General features: G+C 39.4%; 1 protein-coding gene and 1 long non-coding RNA gene across 5 annotated transcripts in view; one reads left to right on the plus strand and one right to left on the minus strand.

Moving 5' to 3' along the window:
- Positions 1-27,637, plus strand: part of plcb1 (phospholipase C beta 1) — a 650,154-nt gene that overhangs the window by 324,594 nt on the left and 297,923 nt on the right. The gene's annotated exons all lie outside the window — the stretch shown is intronic.
- LOC103279719 (uncharacterized) lies at positions 357-25,714 on the minus strand. Of its 3 annotated transcripts, XR_010002336.1 has the most exons (4): positions 25,572-25,714; positions 20,442-20,552; positions 17,830-17,892; positions 357-9,669 (listed from the first exon to the last, which is right to left on the minus strand). It is a non-coding gene; the product is annotated as an uncharacterized LOC103279719 (long non-coding RNA). The 3 variants fall into 3 exon arrangements; XR_010002337.1 differs by having other exon boundaries at positions 357-3,697; positions 20,442-25,714; XR_001730707.2 differs by having other exon boundaries at positions 20,442-25,714.

Here is a 27,637-nt window from a genome sequence, read left to right on the forward strand (position 1 = left end):
TATTTGTTTCCTCCTAATATAAACATCAGCCATAAAGTGATCCCTGAAGCCCAAGGCTAGCATTACTGCTTTATTTCTCATTACTCAACTCATCCATATCATAAGCAGCTTCCTAGACACTGATAGCATACTATGATTTTTTAGTGGTAATCCCTTGGGTCTCTCTAATCAATGTGAAGTTTGTTGGGTTACCTGACACATTAAACTTTCTCTCATTTTAAGAAGTCCTCTTCATATTGTCCATGAGCCTTTCATAATAAAGACCTGCTTCTGTGCCAAAGTCTTGTCATTCAGCTTAGCTTATCTTGCATTTGTCTGCAGCCTGGAGAACATTAATCAGTTTATCCAATTACAAGTGTATGGCAAAAGATCTTTTATTTGTCAGTGGCTATATGTTAGAGATTTCCTTGTAATTATTGATTAGATGCTATCCAAGGCACTGCAACTTGCTTGTAAAAGTGTCTTGTTTGCTTCCTATATGCTCTGGTTTCATATTTTTAAATAAAACACATATTACAAGAATGCTACATGCCCGCTAGGTATTCTCATCTATAGACAAACAAATTCAGCAGCAGTAGACCATGGTACTTCTCATTCCTAGGAAGTAGAGGAGAATGCCGAACAATACTTGGAATCTAAATACTTGGACTCAAATCCATTACAGTTCAACTAGATCAATTCTTATCTAAAATCATTTGATTCAGTGGATTTATTCAAGCTTGAACTACGTATTGGCTTTAGGCCATTGTACTCTTTAGACTTAGTTGACTAAATAATAGGAAAATGATGTTGGACAGCTAAAACAGTAGCCAGAATTTGTGTGCTTTCTCTCACATAGTTTCTGTCAAAATTATCAATTTCTTCTCAACTCCATGTGTGCGCCAAAAAAATCCTATCTGGAAGTCTGGGAAACATTCTGGAATAGGTTATTTTATACCAGGGAGGACTTTCAAAGATGTGGGAAGGGAAAATTGTCATTCCACTGGTATACAGGGACAAAATGCACTGCTGGATGGGTGACAGCATAATCAAATATGTATGCAAAAGATCTTTGGCTTGGCACTTGAAAACATGTGTCTTCTTTGATTTTGTGGTGTGGTGGTTTGGGACTTTTGTGCTGCCAAATATAAGCACTGAAGGTGGTAATAATGTTTGAGAATTACACTTTTGCCTGTTTTCCCTTCCTATACAATCTTTCGAGATCATAGTTCTTCATTATCATGCAATCACATTGTTTTTCTAGAAGCAGTAAAACAGCTGCTATGCACTACGCCTGTGAAATTTCATTGTTCTGAGGCACCAATAATCCTGAAATTGGCATCTATAGAGTTATATTGGAATGTCAGCAAAATACATATTTTTTAAAGGAAGATATGTCTGTTGCTATTTTCTTGGGTTTGGCTACTGGAGGAAATAACTATTTAATTGACGATTAGTGTTAGAAAGGGCAGTTTAAAAACAGCAGAACTTTGTTTCACATGAGTAATCATTATCACTTTCTAAAAAGCGATAGCTCTCTCTCTGCAAGGTCTGATAATCCTAAATTTACTTTTCGATACAAATAGAGGTGAATGATAGCTCAATGCAGAGATTCATCTTGTCACCTTAAGAAACATGACTCACATTTGAGGTTTTGTTGCATTTAATTCTAGACTTTCTGGTAGATTTGTTATGGAAACATGGGGAGCAAGTGGTAGATTAAGACTTCTGTATTTGTGGAGAATATGTTCCCAGCCAGACTGTAGTTGCCTGAATCCATGGATCCATGAATATGGGATTTGCAATTATGGGAGCCTTACTTCCTATAATGCAAATAATTCTGTCAAATATGCTGTTTGATTTTTGTTTTGGAGCTACAGTTGTAATAATGTGTTCCGAGTCTTTCTGTTATCGAGGGCACCCCAAACCCCTGCCTTTGAGCTGATCTGAAAAGCTGCAGGGAGTTCCGCAGTTCCTGGGTGCCAAATTGAGCTAGAAAGGATAAAATGTGCCCCAGCAGCCGCCTCAACCAGGGACTCTATTCTACCGCATGTTCTCTCTCATCTCCCTACCCAGCTCCAACTATGTAACAAGCCCCTAATAAAGATTAACCAAGTTGCAACTTCAACCTCTCCTAACTGATACATTGTGTCTCTTTTCTGCCTGAAACTATACTAACATTAGAAAAAAACTTATCCGGGCTGCGGGAGACTGCAGACCAAACAAGGAAAGCCTCTGGCCCAGAGGTTTCTTCATAGAGGGGCCTGGCAAGCAATCCGAAGTTCAGCAACCAGATCCTACAGAAGCCAGCCATGCCAAGGAAGCCTCTCAGCTGTTTTTTAGTCCTTGGTTCCTGGACCCTACAGATAGCCTCCTTCCTCTCTGGTCCCAATGCCCTTTGTCCTTGGGAGACATCAAACCCCAGGTACCATACAGTGTCCTGACAGATTTGAGCCTTCTTCTTGGAAACCTTGAAGTCAGCTTCGCCCAGGAAGTTGAGGAGACTGATGGTGAACCGCTCACAGGTGTCCCGGTCCTCAGCGCATAAAAGGAGATCATCCCTGGTCTCGGTCTGGCCATTTTTCCAACTCTGAGGCAAGGCTTTGGCTGAAAATCGTGGGTGAACAGGTGAACCCCTTTGGCAAAACCTGCCAGCACATCTGTACCCACCTTGCCGTTCCCACATGCTCCCACTCAAAGGCAAAGATTTCCTGGCTATCTGTATGAAGGGGGATAGAGAAAAACACATCTTTCAAGTCCAAAACAGTGAAACAGGAGCAGGAGGGAGGGATAGTAGAGAGAAGAGTATAAGGGTTTGACTCCACATGATGTATGTCCATCACAATAGCATTTATGGCTCTCAAGTCTTGTATAAAATGATATTCATCCGAATTGGGCTTCTTAACAGGCAAAACTGGAGTATTATATTGAGAGGCACACTCGCTTAACAGTGAGTGTTGTAGGAAATTATCAATGATGGGCTGGAGCCCCCTACGGGCTTCCTGGGGACTGAGGGATTCTAGGGGGGTTGACATCAGGTTTGAGGGCAATGGTAACAGGGGCAATGTTCCTAGCTCTCTCGGGGACCCCATCTGCCCAAACTATGGGATTCACCTGCTCCAAAATGGCCAAGGGGATCAAATCAGCCTCTGGGGCAGGCTGATGAAGCAAGAAAGCTTGTGCCCTCCACCCTTCCTCCTCTGGGACAGCCAAGATGATCTTTTCGGGCCCAAATGCAACCTGTGCCCTGATCTTACACAGAATGTCTCGGCCCAGGAGGGGAATAGGACATTCAGGCATGTAGAGGAACTCATGAGACAGCATCTCCCCCCCCCCCCACTTCACACTCCATGGGCTTCAAAAAAGACCTTTCTGCCTTTTCCTGAGACCCCAACTACCTGAGTCTTCCTACTCCCCAACTCTGTCCCTCTGAACCCCTCTGTGACCACTGAGTGAGTGGCCCCACAGTCTAAGAGAAAGTCCTTGCTTTCCTTGACAAATGATTGCGGCATCGCATCCTATTCAGCTGAATTGCTAATAAATCATCTCGGTGGCGCTTTTTCACTTTGGCAGAGTTTTTTTATTGGATTCTAGGGAACTAAAATTGCTGAAATCAGGCTTCTCTGAGCTCGCCAATGTAGCGATCCCTCTTTGTTGGGGCCGCGGGGTCTCTCTCTGGCTGGGGCAGACCCCCCAAAAGTCCAACTCGGCTTCATTTCTGTTAACACAAAAAAAACCATTACCACCTTACTGTTGGGCAAACTGGGTCAAATTATTTTTGGCTGAGGTCACAGATGAGAAAAGGTAGCTAGGCACTCTGCCATGATGCCACTGGTTGCCACCCTCCACTGTCTCTTGCCATCCTATCAGCACTATAACAGCTCCTCCTCTCAAAGAACAGACCATGCTTGCCAGCCATAGAAGGACCATTAGCATCTAGAAAACTGTGTCATGGAATTAAGGGCTCATCACAGAAAGGGAAAAGATATAGTTGGGGTAATGGGAATTGGTTTCAGTTTTGGAGTCCATCTCAAACAGCGAAAAAAGTTTGATAGGACCTTCAGATCTGAAGATTCATATTTCACCCTTTTCCCTCTAAGTTGCATTTTAAACAGCAGATTGATTTTTTCATGAAGCTCTAATAGTCCCTATTTTGGGGCAAAATCTCTATTTTTAATGTTCTTAATGGTCTTTATGCAGCAGCAATCACCAATTAAGCAGTTACAGTCTCCATCAAAATGAATGACTACACCCTACATGAGAAGTTAATAGCACACATATTCTTAGCATTTTCCTGGCATTCCCATTATGCATAACTTGATTTTCCAGCATTTTATCATTAAATTATCAGTGCACATTGTTTCATTATTAGCTGAAAATGAAGTTCATCTATGCATGGAAGCTAAGCAATCTCTCTGCATATGTACCCCAGCTGTATAACAAGTATAACAAGCTATTTCTTAAGACACAGAGAATTCATAAATGTAAGGCTTTTAAATATAGATTCCTACATGATTAAAATCATTGTATTTGCTCTTGTGTACATAAGTGTAGAGTACACAATATTATAATGCATTATTTGTTTGCTTATTTATGTTATAGGAAGAGCATTTTAAATCAGGGTTGTGCCAATCTTAGCACAAATATGTAATTGTTATTCATCACTTCATAACATGAACCTGCTATTCCACTGGAGTCACCTTTGAGCACCCTTGCTATTGCACCTCTCCTCACTAGCACAATTGTGTCAATGCTCTGATGTGACAATTTGTGGATCCCACAATCATAGTTCTTCACAACTTTGCAGGTCCACCTTCCCACACTACTGCTGTTCCTTAGCTTTATAATAATATTTTGTTTATGTAATATGTTTGCAAAATGGTCACTCTCGGAATAGCAAAGGGGGAGAGGAGGAGACTCCTGTCCCTGACACCACTTTACTTCCTACATGCCAGCAAAAAAGAAAAGGGGATTCATCACACCAAGGCAAGTGAGAGGAGCATTGTGGGATTAGGAGCTATTCATGGGTTTTACTAGGGATGGGAAGATCACAGAAGAGAGGCAGACAAGCAGCAGGTTTCATATGATATGAAATAGGTTTCCTGCTTTGTATGATAAAGTCCTCAGCCTGGTTCAGTCAATGATTTAGAAATGGTTCTCTCAGAATCCACGTGACAGCATGGGCAGTGGCAGTTGCAATCCAAAAACAATGTTTCCAGATTTTTCTCCAGCCTTAGGAACTGGTTTCAAGGCAGAGCACCAAGTAGGCTCCTATGTCTGAAACCTCCAGATTTTGGTGTCACAGTTCAAGCTTTGACCATGTATTTTTTAGTGTTAAGTGGAAATGTCCTGACTTTTCCTATGGCTGTAGGACCTCCAGAGAAGAAAACATATTTCCTGTTAGGCCTTGGTTCATATTTTCCTTAATTCGTTTCCTCTTGACAATGCTAGTCTCTTGAAAGCCTCTGTATGTGTGACTATGGTTTCAATTGTAAGCACATTTTCATGAGAATGAACTCTGTTGAATATTATCTTACTGTTGTTTGAGAAGACATACATAGGATTGCACTGTGGTACCTGCTTCAGGATTCCAGTATGCTACAACCCTTATACACACAGGGTATAAATTTCTGAACTTAGTCTGGAAATGCTAACCACAGATAATAGCTAACCCTAACTGGAGGACCTAGAAAAAACCTAGAAGGAACACTTTTCTAGCATTCTACAGCCTTTGGCACAGCTCTGTGGTCAACTTCTGGTTGAAGCATACTACAGAATCATGGTGGAGGACATAGAAAATGCCTCGAGAGAATGTATTTTTGGATTTGGTTAAGTGAAACCATAGATCTAGGCTGACACATAGAATCATAGATTTGGAAGGGACTACAGGAACCATCAAGTTTAACTCCATTCTGCCTTGCAGGAATGCAGAACCAAAGCACTCTCAACAAGTGGCCATTCAGCCTCTGTTTACAATTTTCTGGAGCAACAGAAAACAAGTTTGCTCACATAACAGATACACCTATTGTAGGCATAATGCTGAACAATCTGGGGTCAATGCATAGTCAGGCAATTTCTCTTGTGTTTACTTCTGAATGTATGCAGAAGATTCAAAGTTTCAAACATAGAATAACTATTGAGTCTTGAATTCATTCAAGAGCTGAATTGCTAGGCATTGCTGAACTGCTAGAGTGAAAATAATGACTGGATTTTATACATATCTGAATGGGATAGATATTGCTATGTATGTAGGGTAAACAATTAAGAACATTTACCTTTGAGGCCCACTCAGTTTTTCCCTTAAAAATCACTAGGATTATATCTTAGATTTCACCTGAAATTGGCATATTCATAGAGCTCATTCCCATTCTGTATCATAGAAGGGCTGTTACCGAGAGACAAACAAGCAAGATTGTATCATAAAAATTGTACAGCAACTGTTTTAATTAAGATTGCAGAGGGATGTTCATTTAAATGTCCATCAGCCTTTTATTTGTTCAAGCTTCATTTTCTTTTCCAAACTGAACTGACAAATTCCTTTATATTTTTCCAATTCTGTAAGCCATTTTTATTCATACATTCATTGGTGCATACCAGTAGGGTCCCAGTGGAGAGGCTTTAATGATGAGCATAAAATTAGATGATACTTCAGGGAACTCAAAACCATTTTGACAGCTTTCTGTGATGTGGTTATTAATAGAATCATTCCCTTCAATGGCTTTTCTTTTCTAGGATCTATTATCTTTTATTTTCGTTCAATTTCTCACCAAGTAAAATGATGCAATAATCTTGGTAATCTATTAGATATATAACCATTTAAATTTCATATTCTTTGGTGACATAAAATTTGGCTTTTTTTTAAAGCTACATTTGGTATTGTATGACATTATCCTTCTTCTGGTCTTTATAACTGAATACATTACAATAACCATGGTTTCACTTATCCACACTTCAAAAATATTCCCCCCACCTACCAATCCTCAGAAGCATTTATGTCCTCTCAATGTAATTTTATGGTATGCTTCTGGCCAGGTACAGTAAAAAATATAATGTTTACTAGTATCTATGTTTCAAGGTATCCATGTGGTGGTCTTGGAACATATCCCTTGCAGACACGGGGTATGTGGTGTGTGTGGGTATTATATTGTGCATTTGATTCACATGGTAGAAAGCAGTTACAGGAAAGACTGGTGTAACATCTATGGCTTATCCACCCAGTCTTCTGGTCATTCCGCCAACCAATGAAATTTTGGGTTGCCTTGTAAACTTGCCCTCTGGCCTGAGGGAGTTGCAAATTAATATAACTAGTTTCAGTTACAATTTGTTGATTCAGATGACAGCCTGATATATATCACTGAGGCCTGGATGAACATGTTGGTTGGAGTTGACCTGAGAAGGCTGTTGGTCCTTTCCAAGCACTCAGTGAAATTGTATGATGGAATGGGCTTTTGATGCAACTGCTGCCGAGTGTCCTCTGTAGTACTGTGGACTCCATTTAGCTTTTTGATTTATGAGTGAGCTATGTGCCACGAAGGAGACAGGAATGTAATTAGAAAAGAGATGCTGCAAATCTGTTACTAATTATGACTGAATACAAGTAAAAACACATTTATTGTGCCTACTTGGTGCCACCTCCAGTGTGTTCTTAAGCAGTTAGGCAGGGGATATTTTTGTGGTTGATAAATATTTTTAATTAAACAAGAGTCTGATAGGAATCTGATGGGACCCTTAGAATCATGCCAAGATATGTTTTCAAAACAGTTTGGGAAAAAAAAGCACAGATGTTCACTTTAACTTGGCACTACCATTGACACCTTTTCTGGGAATCTGCCCAAATATTGTCTCCTCTGTGTAGGATAAATGTCACTTGATGCAGCCTGTGGATGTGGACAAAATACTGACAGGGCTAGCCTTTTATTGTGTGTGTGTGTGTAAATGAAGTGGGCTCAGGAGCTAAACTAGTGCTTCATCATGATAAGTATGATGATATTTCCAGTTTCCTTGAAATAGGTCACTGTGGTGATTACTACCATGTTTTCCTGAAAACAAGGCACTGTCTTATATTTATTTTTCCTCAAGAAGACACACTATGGCTTATTTTCAGGGGATGTCTTATTTTTATGTCCATGGCCAATACTCAAGCACTCAGATGGCGTGATGGCCAAATGCTTCCCTCTGTCCGGAAGGGGCTGATGCTCCTGCAAGAGAAGGAACGCTGTGGCACCCAAGCCCAGCAACAGTGAGAGAGGCAGCCCAGCAAGTTGTGCTCCATCATCCCCCCCTCTGGCAGCAAAAGGACTAGAGAGGAGCACTGCGGCTGCTCTGTGGGTGGGGCAGGGGCCCCAAACGGGTCCCGTCCCATTCGCCTTCTTGTAGTGTTTCCCCTCACTGGCCAATGCTCTTGCTCCCTCTGTTTGGGAGACCTTGTGTGCCTTGCACTCTTCCCTTGCTTGGGCAGGGAGGAGGGCATGCTGGTGTGAGCTGGTAAATCAGCTGTGGCAGAGGGAAGGGGCGGCTGCCGTTTTTACCACTCTGCGCCGGTACGCTACATAGCCACGCCTATCACTATGTCTTATTTTCGGGGTATGGCTTAAATTTCACAAATGCTTAGAAATCCTGCTATAACCTATTTTATGAATACGTCTTACTTTCGGGAAAACATGTTAGTTCTGGTATTTTCTCTGGAGTCCAAGAGGTTTTAACCATGATCTTTCACTAATCTGCTCTTTGGGGACAGGCTTTCTAAGGAGTGATAACCCAGCTCCATGGTGAAAAAATAATACCTAGTGTCTAGGTAACATTTTTCACCATGGCCACCACCCTATAGATGATGTCTTAGAACCAATTGAATCCAACTTGAATCCAACTCCTGGGTTTGTTACTTCAAATGCACTTTGTCACTCTGGCATATGTTTTTGGTTAAGAGCTTGGAATGTTGACCTGGTTGATTACTCTTCATTTTTAAGACAAATTTAATATCAACAGCTATAATATCAGGCAATATGATATCTATTACTGAGCTTGCAGGGTCAGAGGTGTGAGAGTGTAGTGCTTTTTGTTGCTATATTAAAGGTCAATTTCAATACAGAGCATGTGAGAGGATACTTAGCTCCATGACTTTTGAGCTGTTAGATCCTAAATGTTTCATCTATTCCTTCTACTTTTTAATGAGGACAAAATAATTACAATATTATCTAATATGAGTTCTCATAAATATGTGGAAAATACTCGGTTCTGTTTCTCTGTCTGTTATTTAAAAGGCCCTTTACAGCTTTATATAACTTTTATAACAGATGTTTGCATTTAAAATCGAAGATAGTGACCAAACTGATGTTGTATCCCAACAAGATGGAGCTGATTTTCATGTGTAGAAATTGATTAAGTCTGAGTTGTTGTTTTATATGTTGCATGTGTTTTATTTTAATGTATTTTATACTGCGTTCACTTTTATATTGTTTTTAGGCACTTTGTGCCATCTGTAAGCCGCCCCAAGTCCCTTTGAGGAGGTGGTGGCGGGATATAAGAATAAAGTTCTTCCTCTTCCTCTCCGTCTTCCTCCTCCTCCTCCTCCTCCTCCTCATCATCATCATCATCATGAGTTTGCAATCCCCCGGAAGTATAAGTGTATAGCTACCTTCATCCAGTTTTATATACATAGTTTTTCATAGCTTCTGTATTTTGCTTTGACATCTATCAAGACAAATGATAGTATAAGCACATTTTAGAAAACTGATTATATGTAACATATAGATTTTTGTAACATGAGATCTTATGAATAAACATGTTTGGAGTTCGGCCTGACATCATTAATATCTAGAATATATTATTCGCTGATATCATCCTTATTTGTAGATACAGACAACACTGGATTAGTGAAAGGCTTTATCCACACAGAACATCACTTGGAGTGGATTACTTACAAAAGTGAAATATTTTAGAAAGATACATTTTTCAAGAAAAAGGAAAGCTTGAAAAAGGATGCCATGAGTGGGTTGATTTTCATCCAGGTACAAAGAAACAACAACTCCGGAAACTCCTCTGCAGTATTACCTGCAACAAGTTTTATTTAATAGAGCTTCTCAAAGAGGCTGCAATATTCCTTTTGGTAAGGTGGGACTTGCTCATTGTCTAGGTAGGTAATATCTCAGAACGAGACTATGACACTGTTGTTGTTGTTGTTGTTGTTTGGCTTCATGTCATTTCCAGTTTATGGTGATCTTAAGGTGAACCTATCATAAGGATTTCTGCAGTTGACTGTATGACTTGCTCAGTAGGTTTCCATGGCCAAACAGTTAATTGAACCCTGGTCTCCAGAGTTGTAATCAATCATCCAAACTACTACACTGCACTAGTTTTGGGACATCAGTAGTTTGTAGTGCCATAACTAGCCATATCTGCCTGTTCTGGTTGTTCTGAAATGCAACTAGAGAAAATCAGCTGCAGACTAGGCAGACTCTTCAGGGGGAGGAGCAGAACCTGGATGAGGGCAAGCACCTGATTCTGCCCAGAAGTGTTATTCATATTCCTCTGTGATTAGTTGGTTCATCATCACCACCACCACCACAACATACAGTGAAACAGCAAAAAATGAGAACACTCAGGGCCCTTCCACTCAGCCATATAACCTAGAATATCAAGACAGATAATCCACAATATCTGTGTTAAACTAGATTATCTGAGTCCACACTGCCATATAATCCAGTTCAGTGTGGATTTTATACAGCGGTGTGGAAGGGGCCAGAGTTGTTTTTTTGTGGCTGAAAGAGTATCAGATCTGAAATACAGTTGATCTCATCTGAACCTTTGGGATCTAGATGAATACGACAACCGATGTAATAGGAGACAGTAAACACACTTGTTGAGGAAAGTAATCCTTCTATCCACTTGCTGGGTGTTTCTTCATGAAGATATCAGACACTTTCCTGAAAGATTTTTTGTGTGTGGAGGTATCTTATTCACTTAGTTATATCTGAGTTTATCATTGGCCCCATATGCCCTATTTTGCCTGAGTTGGGAAGGCTTGTTAATTCATTTCATATGCTGGCTGGGTTCAGGTGTGGATGAATGTTTTACATTTGTTGCCTTCTGGCAATTGTAACTGTGAAAAGTGGCACCTCAGTAAAACCTCAGAGACAGGGCTGAGCCAGATGAAGACAGAAAGAAGTTGATGCCAAATCAGTATTACAGAACAGTATGCATTTTGACAAAGCACTTATGAGCTTCAACTCCAGGACTCAAGGCAATCTGCTGCTGTTGATTTGCATAGCTTCAAGTATCATTTGGTCTGTACTTGAAATCAAATCCCTTTGGCATCTGTCATTTTACCCTGTATTTGAATTTGCATTGCTTTTTCAGTGCTTACTGTGGTTAATTGTAAAAAGGAGCCGGAGTGGGGAGGAGTAACACAAGAAATTATTTATCTGCTTAAAATATAGGAGCCACGTGTACTTCTTCACAGCTGTAGTTTCACAAAAATGGCAGTCCAATGTGTTTTGATTTTCTTAGATGACAGTCTCAGTCCTGAGTTTATTTCTTCTGCCATTCTCCCCCCCCCCCCCCCCCCACCCCCACAGGCTTGGAAAGAATAAGTAAAACTTACTGAGATAATATAATTGTTAGCAACAAGAAAGACACCCCTGCATCAATAAGTTGAAGGTTATTAAAACACCAATCAATATACTTAGTGCAAATGAACTAACCAAAACTTGGAAGTATAGCTGACCCTAAACATTTATTGATTTCACTTTTGCACATTTGATTATTCATGGATTCCAGTAAAATTTTTGCTAGGAATCTGTATGTTCTCCAGCACAATTTTACAGTTAGCTATAGAGTTGTACTGAAAAGATTCCCAGGGAGGTGTTCTCTCAGGTAAACAAGTGTTTTTATTTGTTTATTTGGTTTCCCACTTTTATGGGGATCCTTCACCTCATAAATCCAGTGAATATAAGGTAAGGTAAAGGTTTTCCCTAACGTTAAGTCCAGTTGTGATCGACTCTGGGAGTTGGTGCTCATCTCCATTTCTAAGCCGAAGAGCTGGCATTGTCCATAGATATCTCCAGGTCATGTAGCCTGCATGACTGCATGGAGCGCCGTTACTTTCCCGCCGGAGCGGTACCTATTAATCTACTCACATTTGCATATTTTCGAACTGCTAGGTTGGCAGGAGCTGGGGCTAACAGCAGGCGCTCTTTCCGCTCCTGGGATTTGAACCTGGCACCTTTCGGTCCGCAAGTTCAGCAGCTCAGCGCTTTAACACACTGTGCCCCCAGGGCCCCCAGTGAATATAGAGGGATGTTTATACATCTTATTAGGATATCACTACATTGATTAATATTTGACAGAACTGAAACACTTTTTAATATACAGTAGTTATATTTCACAGATTTTCTTAACTTTTTAAAAACATTTAACATTCTACAGTTTTCTTTTTACACATTTGTTCCTAAATCTGTACATGCCTCACAGCCCTCAACATTGTTTATATAGTGTTATAAAAACACAGCTCTGTATCGCTGCCACATAAGTTGAGAAAGGTGGTGTCAAACTTCTGATCCCATTAATGATGAAGGGATCATGACTTTCTTAACTAACAATAGAAGAAAATTATTAGGGTAGATGCTTTGAACAATTTGCCAAAATCATATTGAAATGTGAAATCCATAGCTACCTCCTCTCTCCTTCATACCTTGGCAGGTGGTTAAACAGGGGGGCCCGCAGAAGTAGAGCCAGCCTCATTTTAGGATATCATTTAGGTATATTATATTCATCTTTGTGGTGTATGAATCAAATAACTGTCTTATTTTAAATTGGTTAAAATATTGCAGCCTTGTATTTATGAGGTGAAATTAAAGTGAGAAATTAATTCTTTCTGTGAATGATTTCTGAAATCTAATCAGACTGGATACAACCTGATTAAATTGGCAGTGGGGAACAGAGGAAGAAAAAGACATATTGAGACAACGGACAAAACTGGTTTTGTGTGTACTTGCAAGTCATGGAGAGAGCACCAGTAGGAGGAAGAGAGTGTGGTCAAGAGCAGACTGCTCCTGAAGTCTCTACTTTATAAAATCCTCATTTAGAGCTCTAGCATTTGGACTTTAATGGCAACATTTCTACCAAACTACAGAGGTCTCACCATAAGTAAGTAGATGCAGAAAGTAAAAAATCTGAATGCATTATCTATTTTTCTCCTTCTTCATATCAATTCCCTCCATGGACTTTATCAGATGGTCTTCAGGCTCCATTTGCATGCACTTAGGAAACAGAGCCCCACGGAAGGTCCACAGAGGCTGTCACATGACTTAAGGGCAATTCTGGTGGGACTCCGTGGTGCTCCGTTTCCTAAGTGCATGCAAATGGAGCCTGGAAACTGTCTTCAGGAGTCAGGTGTTACCTGTCTCCAAATTAGAGAAAGCAGGGAAAAGCAGGGAGAAGACAGGGAAAGGTACAGAAAGGGCATGGAATTGTTGGCCATCCCAAATGGGGAAAGATGGAAAGGACCAGAATAAGATGGTTCCCTCTGCTTTCCCCTTTTCCCCTGCCTATCTGATGAAGACCTAAGTTATGCATATGTCCTAGTTGGTAATGTGTTCGTTTAGAGGCTTCCCTTGTCTACCACTTTCATATCTAGAACAACGGCCACCTCCCCTAAGAGCAACTACTGATGTTTCAGGCTGAGCATGTTGGGAGACATGGTAACTTATAGTGTCTTGGGCTTGACATGTTGGACTTGTATAAGACTTGAGAATGAAATAAACACATCGAACCTAATTAGTTTTGTACATAGTCTCTCATTGCCATGCTTGAACATATGTGGTCAAAGCTTGCCATAGCCAAACATTAACCCTCAGAAGTAAATTTTCCATAGTTACAATATTGTAGTCTATATATTGCACACATAAAATTGCCTCTAAAACAGTTGCAACACCGTTTTATTATAGGAGGTGTGACTGTATAGTTAAGGGAGAGTGCTCTGTCATTTGTGGTTAAACATTAAGCTGATCTTAAGCTATCATGTCTGAAACCTACGCGTTTCACTGCTTTGTTAGATGTATAGAGTAACTTTGATTAAACCATAGTAAGAGTTGCTTACAAATTCAATTACGCCCTAAAATGCATGCGAATGGTAACTAAGGGCCTTTGCCTTAGCTGTTGACTTTTCTCTAATCTTTTCCTCAAGGAGATAACAGAACATTTAAGCTCCGGGCACTGTGGAATATGACTACAGGTACACCATAGTGAAGGAAGTTGATATGTTTCTGGGCATTACTTCTTTAACAGACAATTTTATACCAATAAAGTTGGAAAAATAAGAATAGTTTCTACTCTACGAAAAGATCAAGATGTTTCAACAAACTATTCATTCAGTGCTAGTAATATATGCTCATGAAGTTATATTACTACATCAGATTTATCTTGCATAAGTAAAAGTATTTTGAGCATTTTGTTGACTACTTGAAACCTTCTTCTACAATGCACTGAGGAATGTTTTCCTCTCTGTTTCACTGACCACCTTTTTCCTCATGATTTCTATTATTTGTGGCTAAACATACTGTGTTTAATATAAATGAAAATGTTGGTAAGACCGCCTTAACTATTTTCCATATTTCTCTTTGTTTCGCTGTCCATGTATGCTCCATCTGTAGTTGTGTAGGCATGATCGGCTAGACCAAAATCCCATTTTTTCTCAGATCAGGCATTATTTCATGGTTTACTGCAAACACATTATTGCAACCTAACATGGTGAAATCCTGTGTTTTCCAGCCCTTCCTTACTATCCTATCATTTTCTGATGATGAATTTCTAAAAGATCAAGAAAAAGTATAAGTTTATGGCTCCTAAGTTGTAAGATAGAGTTAGAATCCATCTTTTTATGTGTTGGTCTACTAGCTCCAGTAATCCTAGCAAGAACAGCTAATGATAAGGAAACTTAGTAATTGCAAATCTGCATTATCTAGAACAGGACTTCTTAATATTTCCATTTAGAACCTCCTTTGGCCCAAGAAATGTTTACTTGACCACAGCAAGGTGTAAAAATAAAACATTTATTGAAAACAAATCAGTATTTATGGGGCTTGCCAAACAGGCTGGTTTTCCTTTTTATGAAGTACAGCTAAAGCGTACTTCAGCTATTGTAACCCAGCTGCCTACTTGATCCCCTTTTCACTCAAATACCACACAGATGAAGTTTATTAAGAAAAAGAGTATATAATATAAACACAGTTTCAAAATATATCCATGAGCTAGATTTCCAGAAGCTTAACAAAAAACAATGACCAACTCTGAATAGGAATTCCAAAAATCACTTAAGACAAAAGCAAGAAACTGTAATCCAAGGTTTGTTGAACTTATACTAAAATTATATCCAAAGGCTTGAAAGCATGAACATCACCATAATCCAGAGGCTTGATACTTGAACTTGACTATAATGGATTTGTAATCCAAACAGGAGGCATGGAACTTAAACAAGAAAACAAGATACAAACACAAGAACAGAACTCCTAACCCGGAGCTCCCAAGACAGGCAACTTGACACATAAAATCCAACATTGATCTCCCCACCAAACATTGATTCCAATTCCTTATGAATACTCCCTCTGGCCCATGATATCACTCTTTCTCACATCTGGGTTCCCTTTCTTTATCATTCCATTTCTGGGAACACCGGATTTGTCTCAGTTTCATACTAGCCCACCTGATCTGTAAACGCTAGATTATCTGTAATCCTCCCATCTCTTCCACATTCCTTTCAAAGTCAAACCTTGGGTGGTTTTCATGAGAATCACTTCTGTGTCCCTGACAACAGATCTACCCAAAGCATTTCCATCGTCTCAAAAAACAATTTCGCTTTCCCCCACAGATACACCAGATTTAACCAGAAAATCCTTGTTCTTATCCTCAGAGGTTTCACAGGCCTCAACAGAAACGCTGTACAACATATTCATGTAAATGTCTAAAACAGCACTAGGTGATGTTCAGAAACACATTTCAAGACCCTAATATTGAACAAGGGGGACCCCATTTGTGGTAACAAGAGTAAATGTTCTTTTGGGAAGTGGCAGAGTTATGATTGCCACATAATCTGAGAAAGTTAATATCAAACTTCTAACCCCATTAATGATGGAAGGATTACAACTTTGTTGGAATCACTCTGTTATCTTCATATAGATCAAATGGATTGACCAGGCAGCTGATCAATAAGCATTCAATTTTTAATATTTTAAAATGCTACATGTTAGATGCCCACCCTTATAATCAAATTATGGTACATAAAACATGATGTTTTTATTGCATAGAAAGAAGATCACATACTTTATTGCTCTTGCACATAATCTTCAGAAATACAAATATCAGAGAAGTTTTTTAAATTTACTAGGCAAATTATCAACTCTGTTTTAATAAAATTGATTTTAAAAACTTAGCTGAGAATTCATAGGCTTGCTATTACAATAGTTTTTATTATATACACCAAATAGTAGCCACTATAAGTTCTTATCTGGAGTTGTTTGATTCTATAGTACTTGGGTTTTATTATGCATTAAGAATGTGGAAAGTGTATTAAATTGATCTGCAATGTCTTTGATCATCTTTTCAAATTGGCAAAATGTGAATCCTAATTTATGACCAGTTATGCTATAAGATGTCCTGCACCAGATCCAATCTGATCTTGGAAGCTAAGGAGGGTTAGTACTTGGATAGAAAACAACCAATAAATATCAGGTGCTGTGGGCTATATTTCAGAAGAAGTAAATGGCAAACTACATCTGAGTATTCATTTTCTAAGAAAACCCTATGAAATTCATGAGGTTGCCATAGGTTTATACAACCAGAAATACTGGTCACTTTTGGAGATATTCGATTCTAGGTTACAGCAATTGTATACTGTTTAGACTGGTGGAAGTAATAGTATCACTCTATTCTTTTTTTGTCACCTCACCTGCAATACTGTTTCCAATTCTGGGCACCACAATTCAAGAAAGATATTGACAAATCAAAACATGTCCAGAGAAAGGCAACCCAAATGGTAAAACATCTGGAAGCCAAGCCCGACAAGAAGCATCTTCGGAAGCCAGATAATATTAGCTACGATTAGCTTTCTAGGGCTGCCTTTTAGTGCCATGGGTTAATTTGCCCAAATGCTATGTAGAGGCCAAGGCTGATAATTTTACAAGCTTCAATATGTCATTGAATCACAACTCTCAGCAGCCTGATGAAGCACAATTAAACAAAAATGAACATATATAAAATATAACTTTTAATTGAAATTATTTGGAGAAATCCAGTAAAATCAACACAGAGCTTTTTATCGCCCTTGTGCTAACCTATATCTAGATGAAGTATTTTTAGTGGTAAGGGAATTTTATGGGGAATTGGTCAGATTACAAGCAATTTTATCACTTCTTATGGTGAGTGTTCTTTCCAGAAAATTAGTGTTTCATATATTGTTTTTCTTTGTGGTAATCATGTAGTCAGAAACAACCAATTACATGTCAAATAAACTAATAGGTTTCAATTGCTTTTCTCCTGAGCTGAGTTAAGAAGAGATGCCATGAATCTGATGAATTGTTCCATCACATACTTGGTCTCTTGCTACTCTTTGTATGAGTAATACTTATATCAATCAGTAATTTAAAATAGCATAAATATTACATTAGATTGCAAGAAAAGACCTCAGAACGTTATCAGTGCTAGGAAAAGCAGTTATATCTAAGAAACTTGTGACTGATAAGCGTTACACATTTATCTGAAGTTGTTCATTTTAAGGATTGTTTGTAAATACCATGCAGTTGATACAGTACACTGTGCATGTACCACATCATTCTCCATCTGTTCATGGCCCAGACTTACCTATGATGAAAGGTTATATCCAGCTTGAGCATCCTGGATTTGGAATTCCAAAATCTGAAATACCTACGAATTCAAAATTGTCAATATGGGTGGCTGAGATAATGACATCTTTTCTTTCTGATTCTTCAATGTACACAAACTTTGTTTTGTGGATAAAATTATTTCAAAAATGTAGAAAATTTGCTTTAGCCTATGGCTATATGGTATATAAGAAACACAAATTAATTTCAAATGTGTTCCATCTCCCAAAATATCTTATTGTGTATGTATATATAAATACAGTTATTCCAAAATAATTTAAAAATTTGAAATCCAAAATAATTCTGGTCCTAAGGATTTTCTGGTCCCATGAGACACTCAACCTGTGTTGAAATTCCTTTACTTGTAACATGGCATTGGTGTTAATCAGCATTATTGTACTCAGGAACTAGAACAGTGCTGTGTAAATTGAAGCTCTCATAACAGTGCCAGAGTCATACTATATCCAGTTTGTACTGGATTGTACCATTGGTCATGCAATGGATATCAAAAATGTCACATTCACTTGTTACATAAGTCATATAAGTTTATACAGTTCATGTCTTGTTATACTTTGCCTAGAATCTCCTGCTTCATACTTCGCATATCCCATCTTCTTATAATGTGAACAGCTTTAAAGACGCAGCCCCGCTGGAAGCAATTTTACATCATTTGATGGGTCCTGTAGGACTCCATCTTAAAAGTGAAGAGAAACGGCTCCCCTGCTTCCCCCTATCATGGGATTAGGTCCTTAGTCTGATTCCTCAGCACTGTTACTAGAAATATATCCTCTTATCTCAGTGGACCTTCCAATGCCACCACCATGGGACTGTTTTGTGTACTTGGAACTTCTTCAGCCTCAACTATTTATCTCTGCATTACATAAAAAATAGCTTGTTCTTCTGGCAAGATGAATTTTGAATGTTAGGAGTTGAAATTCACAACAAGTACTACTGCCTTCATAGCACTACATCCAGAGTTCTACCAGTTGCTTCAGTGTAACCAAATCAACAAATTGTGGGCACAGTTAACATCTAACAACAGAGAAAGATCAAAACTCAAATTATATAGTGTGGTTAAGGAACAGAAATAAAGAAAATTATTCCCCATCTTACTCCTTTGCATAAAATATTTTAATGAGAGAAGTTTTAGATACAATTAGCTATTGCTAGATGGACAGCTGGATGAGTTGGACCGCAGTGTGATCCACTTCATCATCCTTTGGCACTTTTGTAATGATTTTTTTCTGTCATACAAAATACCATAAAGGAAGGGCATAATCATTATTCTCTTTCCTCTGCAATATTATTCTCTTTCTCTGCAATACATCCATGTCTGTCAATATATTGAAGTCTCTTTCATTTAAACAAAAACAGAATCTGGCGGGTGTGTTAGCAGAGCATGCCAGCCCAGCCCCTGTCAAGAATATACAAATGTTGTATTGATGTGGTTCTGTAAAGCTAAGCAAAGACTGCACTGAAAGAGATGAAAGGGAGGGCTCATTTCTCCTTCAGAGCATGAATGTTTGGAGTGTGTGTACGCCTCTGTTTGGAGTGTGTGTTTCTGTGGGGGGCGGGGGAGCACTGCATAAACATGATTTTGTTGTCGTTCCAAGTTGGTTAGGATTGCAAGAGCATATGTTAGCACTTTGTGCTAATTAAGAACTTGCTGATGGGAGTAATTGGATCTAACAAATGAAGGTTAATACGTCTCTATTAAATGTTTTCTTGATAAAAAGACAGTGTCTAAGTTGTCATTCAACACATTCCATGGCAACTGTGTGCATTTCACCCTTTGAACTGTAGGACACTTTCTAAGATTAGTGGAAACAGTCAAACAGTGAAAATAACCATTCAGTCTGAAGAAGAGTGTTGAGAAGCTCAGTGAAACTGGGGCATTCGGGGGGGGGGGGGGGCTCTAATTCCTATGTTGGCCAAAGTGGCTTTGAGAGAGAGGTGAGCAAAGAGCACATTTCATTTCAGCTGAGTTTCTATTCCATTTTTCATATACAGAGGAGAGGAGTGACACTTGGATATTTGATCCAGGGAAAGGCAGTGAATAACATGACTTAGGGCCCTTTCACATTATATATTGATGACTTTACGAAGTCCGGGATTTGTAGTGTAGTAAGGCATGGGAAAGAGTGCTCAAATTACTGTTAAGGCTCCAAGGACTGTGTGGTCCCAGATCTAGATATCATAAAATATCATTTAATTGGGGGGTCTTCTCAGGCATGGCTACGTATAATGAATATAGATTCATCTTCTTGAGGATGGTAAGCTTGAAAGACATCAGGAGAACTGGGCCATCTAGAGAACCTTTACCACACTTGCTTCAAGTCTACATGGTGCATGTGTAAACAAGCAAAAAGCCAACATAAAGTTACCAGAAACATGCTATCCTTGAATCAGTTAGAAAGGCAATTAAAGCAATCTACAGGACCAACATGAATGCATAGGGTAAAGCTTTAACAAGTAATTGTTTACTTCTCGTGTATTTCATTAATTTGGGTCTTTCACACCCATGGATTTTGTATCCATAGACTCAAGCGCTTATGTCTTAAAATATTCTTTAAAATCCAAAAGAAAACAAACCTTTTTTTTACCATTTTATGTCAGGGACATTGTGAGAGAGGGACATCCTGGACTCAAATTCCAGTGGATACCAAGACCCCTCTGTATTTTCCTTTCACTCACCTCTTTTAGCTGAAATGGGAAAAATATTGTCATGCTGACATCACAGTTTGACATTAATTTATTACTGATACATCTCCCAAAGTGATTTCAATGAGAAATTATATCTGAATTGCTTTTCAGAAAAAGACCTGATTTATTCTCCCATTGTTTTAGGGACCATATGATATCCATTGTAGACAGCTGAGCAGAGGAAATTGCACAACATGAAAGAGTTTAAATCAAAAACTGTTCCACAGTCACAGTCACAGTCACATTAGCAAATTCAGAAGCAATTGTGTGCATACTTACTGGAAAGTAAGCACCAAGGTTATGAGTGGGATTTCCTTCCAAGTAAATATGCACAGCATTTGAGTAGATTTACATTATTGACACAGCTGTTAGAAGTGAAAATGAATCTGGAAGGCATCAGATCTGAACAGATCCCAGTTCCACTTAAAGGATTAGTTTATAGTTTGTCATGGAAAGATTTGTCTTGACTAGTGGAGAATTAAAAAGCTGACAGTTGCATATTTTTCTCCATTTATAATCTCTGGCTGGGAAGGAAAGCAAGGAATTGCTGAAGCAGGCACGAATGATAGAGTAGTCATAGTGGGAAATGGGATGGGGTTGCTTTTTAGTTTTTTCCCAATTCTCCCTTTTAAATTTTCAAAATTACAACAGCTACACTGATCTCCTTATTGACTGTTGGAATAGCCTCTGTAATCTCCTATAAAATTAAAGGACTCGCTTCCTCTTGATGGCACAGATATTTGTCTATTTTGGGGTTGTGGAGAAAATTATTGACTACTTTCATGTGCAATGTCTCCCATCCCCTTAAAATGCATGTGTCCTTTGCAGATCCCCTTTGATAAAGCCATTCAATGGCCAGTAGATTATGGGTGGTAACTGAAGAACTTCATGCTATGGTTCTGTAGCCCAGTGGTTCTCAACATGTGAGCCGCGTCCCAACAGTGGGCCGCAAGAATGAAAGTCCGGTCCACGAATCTCCTTCCTCTTTATTCCTTCCTCTTTATTTATTTAATTTTATTTTCACTCCTTTCTGCAGAGCTGAACATTGCATTGGATAGATCACGTCAGCTCTAGATTATTAAATGTGGCTTTCTGTGGGCAAACAGATGGTGACTACTGGATGGCATATATTCTGTATCAGAAACTAGAGCTGAAGTGGTCTGTCCAATGCAATTTTCTGAATCAGCACTCCAAATAACTAAACGGAATTGAAAGTTGACCAAAAACTGATTTGTAACCCTTTTGGTACTAATGTTGGAGCGTGGTCCCTGGTTAAAGTGGTTCCTGGTCAAGTGGGCGCTGGTCAAAAAAAGGATGGGAACCACTGCTGTAGCCAGAGCAGCTACAATAAAGATATGCTTCAAGACTTCCTGGTGATCTTCTGGAGATCCTAGAGGATGGGTTAATGCTTGAATTCACTGCCCCCCTCACTATTATATGGTCATAAATCACAAGAAACAGAGAGGAGATGGAGAACAATAAAGGATTGCGATCAGTGGTTTTCAGTATCCCACAGTATGGCACTACATTTTGTGGTTATATGACAACATCTTTTGTCAGTATTTCATTTGAGAAATTAGATGATGTCTCACCATCTACAAGAAAGCTTACATTTTGTTATGGAATAATCTCTGAATTTGCAAAGCCCTGGTTAATGCAGTTTGACACCACTTTGCCATAGCAATGGAATCATGGAAACTAGTTTTACAAGGTCTCGTGATTATGCCTCACCAAACTACAAATCCCACAATTCCACAGCACTGAGTCATGGCTGTCAACCTGCATTGATTCTACAGTGTAGATTCACCCCCAGTCCCACCACCATGGAGGCAAGAATGGATCTATAATTAAATGCTGAAAATATTGTGGCTATGAAACAATAATTCCTAACTTTGGTCTTTAGATGTAGTTGGACTTCAGCGCCAAGAAAAAAATATGGCTTACATGACTGTCATGAATATGTTTTGAACCTTACAGATGTTCCTCAATCCATTTTCAGTGTGACAGGTTGCATCAGGCCCTTTCAGAGAAAGAAGCAGACTCACAGATTCAGTACTGGTTTTATAATAGCTATATTGATTACATAGACAAATGGGAAACATATACTCAACATTCACTCCCCATGCATTCAGCACATCTTGGAAAAAAGGTGGCAGGTACCCAGACTCTGTATTCTCCTGCAGATCTGACACACTTTTTCTAAGAGGACAGTGTCTCTTCATGTATCAATTTTCCTGTTGTTGTTGTTCTCTTTATTGATGTTATTCATCTAAAACTTGCTGACACTCCATCAGTTCTAGACAGATGCTATTTTTCTTCCTTAAACAGGGCCAGCCCTAGGTAATTTTCAAGTGTAGGCGAACTGAATTTTGCCCCCTCCCCCAAACAAATCACTAAAAAATAAAAGTGTTGGATAAGCCAAAATGTTGGATAATAAGGAGGGATTAAGGAAAAGCCTATTAAGCATCAAATTACATTATAATTTTACAAATTAAGCACCAAAACATCATGTTTTACAACAAATCAACAGAAAAAGCAGTTCAATACATGGTAATGTTATGTAGGAGTTACTATATTTGCAAATAATAATAATAATTGTAATAATAATAATAATTATAATAATAATTATAATAATAATTAAAAAAACTTTATTTATACCCCGCCACCATCTCCCCAGCGGGGACTCGGGGTGGCTAACATGGGGCCATGCCCAAAGCAATACAATATAATAAAATATAAAACAGCATATCATAACATAATTAAAAGTAATACAATAGATAATAATAGACATCACATCAAGAAATCAAGAAACAGTAAAACAAGAGCAGGCCGCATGAACACAAAGATAAAACCTGGAGTGAGAGGGACAGAGGGGTACTCCACTGTGGACAGGGACATATGAGAGTGGGGCAGTTTAGAGGATAGATGTTCGGGGGGGAGTAACACAGAAATATATAACAGAAATTACTCACCGAAAGCACAGCGGAAGAGCCATGTTTTCAGGTCTTTAGCAACAAACATTGCAATGTATTGAAAACATTGACTACAAAAACAGTCCTTGCTGCCTGAAGAAATAACTGGATCCGGGCAAGAGGCCGACTGCGTTGGATAATCCAGAACGTTGGATAAGTGAAGGTATATATAATGCAGCCCAACACAGCTTTAACTGTCATGGCTCAATGCTTTGTGTTCCTGGGAGATGTAGTTTTACAAGGTCTTTTAGCCTTCTCTAGACTGGTGCCTCACTGAACTATGAATTCCATGATTCCATAGCCTAGAACCATGGCAGGTGAAGTGTCAGACTTTTATGGTTTCAATCCACCTGAAAAGACATTCTGATTAAACTTAAGAGTCCCCTTGGTAAGAAGGGCGGGGTATAAATGCATGTAATAAATAAATAAATTAAGAGAGATCTTCTTGACGGTAAAACTACAACTCCCGGGATTCTACAGCGTTGAGCTGCGGCAGTTCAAGTGGTGTCAAGCTGCATTAATCCCAGCATTATGTAAAGAGAAAGTTATAACAAAACCAAAGAACATGAATAATAGTCATCATCATCATCATCTTTATTTATAGACCACCCTATCTCCCCAAAGGGACTCTGGGAGGTTTCCAACTATACGGCAACCATTCTATGCGAAAAGAAACCCATACAAACAGTTTACATCAAGACAAGGCACATTAGACAATATAAACAAGGTAACTGTAACTTAATGAACAAAATTAAATAAAATAAAGACTAAAAAATAAAATAAAATAAAGAAACATCATAAAAGATAGCAACTCTGACACCGGCGATGAAGTTTGTTGAAAACTAGGCAAGTGAGGTTTATATACCTATGAAAGTCCAGGATGGGAGAAAAAACTCTTGTCTGTCTGAGGCAAGTGTTAATGTAGCAATTGGCCACCCTTGATTAGCATTGAATAGCCTTGCAGCTTCAAAGCTTGGCTGCTTCCTGTAAATAAAGAACAGCACTCAAAAACAGGGGAATTCCAGACAAGAAACAATCAGAGCCAGCTAATCACCTCCTAACAAAAGATTCCCCCATGTAGGAAGCAGCCATGCTAGGCTATTCAGTGCTTATCAAAGTGATCAATTGTAACATTCACATTTTCCTCAAACAAAAAAGAGTTCTTTCTCCCACATGTGACATTCCACAGATATACAAACCTTCCTTGCTTAGTTTTTCCAACAGACCTCACGACCTCTGAGGATGCCTGCCATAGATATGGGTGAAATGTCAGGAGAGAACGCTTCTGGAACATGGCCATACTATTATAATTGTATATTTATGATTCGAGGAGCATCTAAGGGAGCTGGGCAGGTTTAGCTTGGGGCAAAGAAGGCTGAGAGGGGACCTGGGAGCCACGTTTCCGTATTTGAAAGTGTAGGGAGAGGAGTGTTCTGCTAGGACAGGACACAATGGATTCAAATTGCAGAAAAAGAGATTCTACGGATTCAGCAGTGGCATGAGTTGCCTGGGAGTGTGCGTGGGGGAGGTTTGGAAGTAGAGGTTGGATGGGATGCTGTGAGTTTTCCAGGCTGTCTGGCCATGTTCCAGAAGCATTCTCTCCTGATGTTTGTATGGCTCCAACTAGTGGAGCCTCTGTTTGGAGAGGCTCTTCACAGCTGGAGGGGCCGAGGAGCAGGTTGAGGAGACTCTGTGCAGACATTGCGGAGGAAGCATCCCCTCCGGATGTTCAGGGCTTCGCCCGTTGGAGGGATGGAAGGAGTCTGTGCTGCGGCAGAAGAAGAGCCCGGCCCCCTCCCCTCCTCCCTCCTTCCCTCCAGCCTGGGCTCGCTCCCTTCACAGCCCTGTGCAGCCTGGGCTCCCATGGGCCCGGGATAAGCACCTAATTTGGCCACCGCTGCTTCCTCCTCCTTCTCCCCGGGCCCTTTCGCATTGCTGTTTCCTCCCTTGCTCCCAGAAGTGCGGAGTTGGAACCAAGCGGAGGCTCCGCCAGACCTGCAGCCTGGACATGGCAGTGTTCTCCTGTGGCCAAGGAGGCGGCCCTTACCTGGCAGCGCACAGGCGGTCGCGGAAGCAGGCCAGGCTGCGGGCCTGGGAGGAGGAGGTGGGGGAGGGGGAAGGTGAGGCGCGCCCAGAGGGCGTGCCCCATCCCAGCAGGGAGGGGGGAAAAAGACAAAAAGACAAAAAAGAAGCTGCTCATTAGCCTTAGAGCACTTTGTGGCGCCTCAAGAGGCGCCTCAACTGCGCCCCCCAGAGGATGGCGCCTTAAGCAACCACCTAGTTCGCCTAATGGTTGAATTGCCCCTGCATTAGGAGCATTGTTTTTGACTTCGTTAACTTAAATAATTATTGTCTCTGATAATGTAAACATTCTCTGTTTACCCAAGAAGTTCCCAGATCAGTAATGTCGGCAATTCAGCCATTTCCTCCATCAGCACTTTTCACATCACAAGTTAATCCAATCTTCACCTTCTCCATAATGCCATTTTCCCAGGTTTCAGTGTTTGTAGGAAGGTGTCTTCAGCCTAGGCTAGCCTTAATGGGCCTTTACCAGACTCCAATCATACAATTTCATTTATCCATCCACACATCACACATGTTCAACAAAACTCAAAATTTGTGAAGTACAACTAAATGAGGAACATCTTCATAGAGATCAGTTGGACCTTCCCTTGAAATATGCCTCAAGGACAGATTAATGTTGATGGGCAAATTAGAGTCTTTAGAACAGTCTGATGTTTTTTCCCCGTTATTTTTGTACTTGTTTTAAAATCATTGTGTTCTATTTTGTTATAATTTAGCATTAAACTGTGTGAGCCATCATGACCTGACATTTCACTAAATAGAGAAGGCATAACATTTTGGCATAAATAGATGAATGCTTCCTATTGTCTTTCTGCTTATAAGCTTAAACCATGGATTGAGCGTCAAACAAAAGTAAACAAATGACAACGGGGTGTGATGTCTAAGCTAAACCTGCATAGGAAGAAAGACATTAACTAGAAATAATTGTTTGTGCCAGAAGATTTCAATGAACTCGCTAACTAAGTCTTGTAACACAGATTGGATGTGACATTGCCAATTTTGATAGTCCCTTGATACAAAAAAACCCAGTTGATTTGTGTATATCCTGTATGAGAAGAGAAATTATGAGGGCCACTTGTTTTACAGCATGCATTTGGCTTGGCAGCCATCCTTCTGCTTAGGAACATGAGGCATTTGCTCCATTTGTATTGATGGATGCTGTGTGTTCTTATGCTAACTAAGACCAGGTGGAGGTTATAATGGACTTGTGGGAGCTGTCTTTGCTAAAACTGTACTTGCATGTAGCTATCACCCATATTTCTCTTTCAGTCCTTTGAACCTGTATTTGTAAACACTCAGGGTTTGTCTCTACTGTATATCTGAATTGAATTAATATTCACTACCTGTATTATAGCATTTTACACCCATATTTGCCTGTAATGAAAAGGACACATTGCAATAGATTGGAAATTGTACATATGGCTGTACTCCAGAAATATTAGGTGACAGTTATCATTTTAAAGATATCGTCCCCGTTCTTCATGCTAAAAGATAATCTCAATAAGATTTCAAACTCTTTTGATTCAAAATGAAACCAATCTAAAATTTTAAGAACTCATCAAAGGCTTAAATATTCCAAAATCTTCAAAACAAATTAATTTTTTAAATCTCCAGATGTATCTCAGTGGGAAGCCTGCAAATTAGTTTTCATCTTTCAAAAGTCTACAGAATTAGGAACTGGCATATTATATGTGGTTTGTTTTTGAAGTTTCTACTGAAATTAACCAGAAATTGGAATATTACTGATAAACAACATTCATAATATAGGATTAGGCATTTTAGCCAATTGTTATCTGGAAAGTGCTCTCATCAACTTGTACAGGATAAAACACAGAGGTGAAAATGTTAATTAAGCTGTTTGAGGTTTTTTTTCCAAGGAAAATAGAACGATCCAACACTATATTTAGGATTGAAATTATTAACCTATATACTTGTATATAAACCAGACACATGTATAAGTAGAGGGCAGATATCGGGGTCAAAATTATGGATTTTAATGTGATCTGTGGATGTCTGAGTTGGGTGGCA

The sequence above is a fragment of the Anolis carolinensis genome, chromosome 1 (assembly GCF_035594765.1).
Source record: "Anolis carolinensis isolate JA03-04 chromosome 1, rAnoCar3.1.pri, whole genome shotgun sequence".
Taxonomy (NCBI): Eukaryota; Metazoa; Chordata; class Lepidosauria; order Squamata; family Dactyloidae; genus Anolis; species Anolis carolinensis.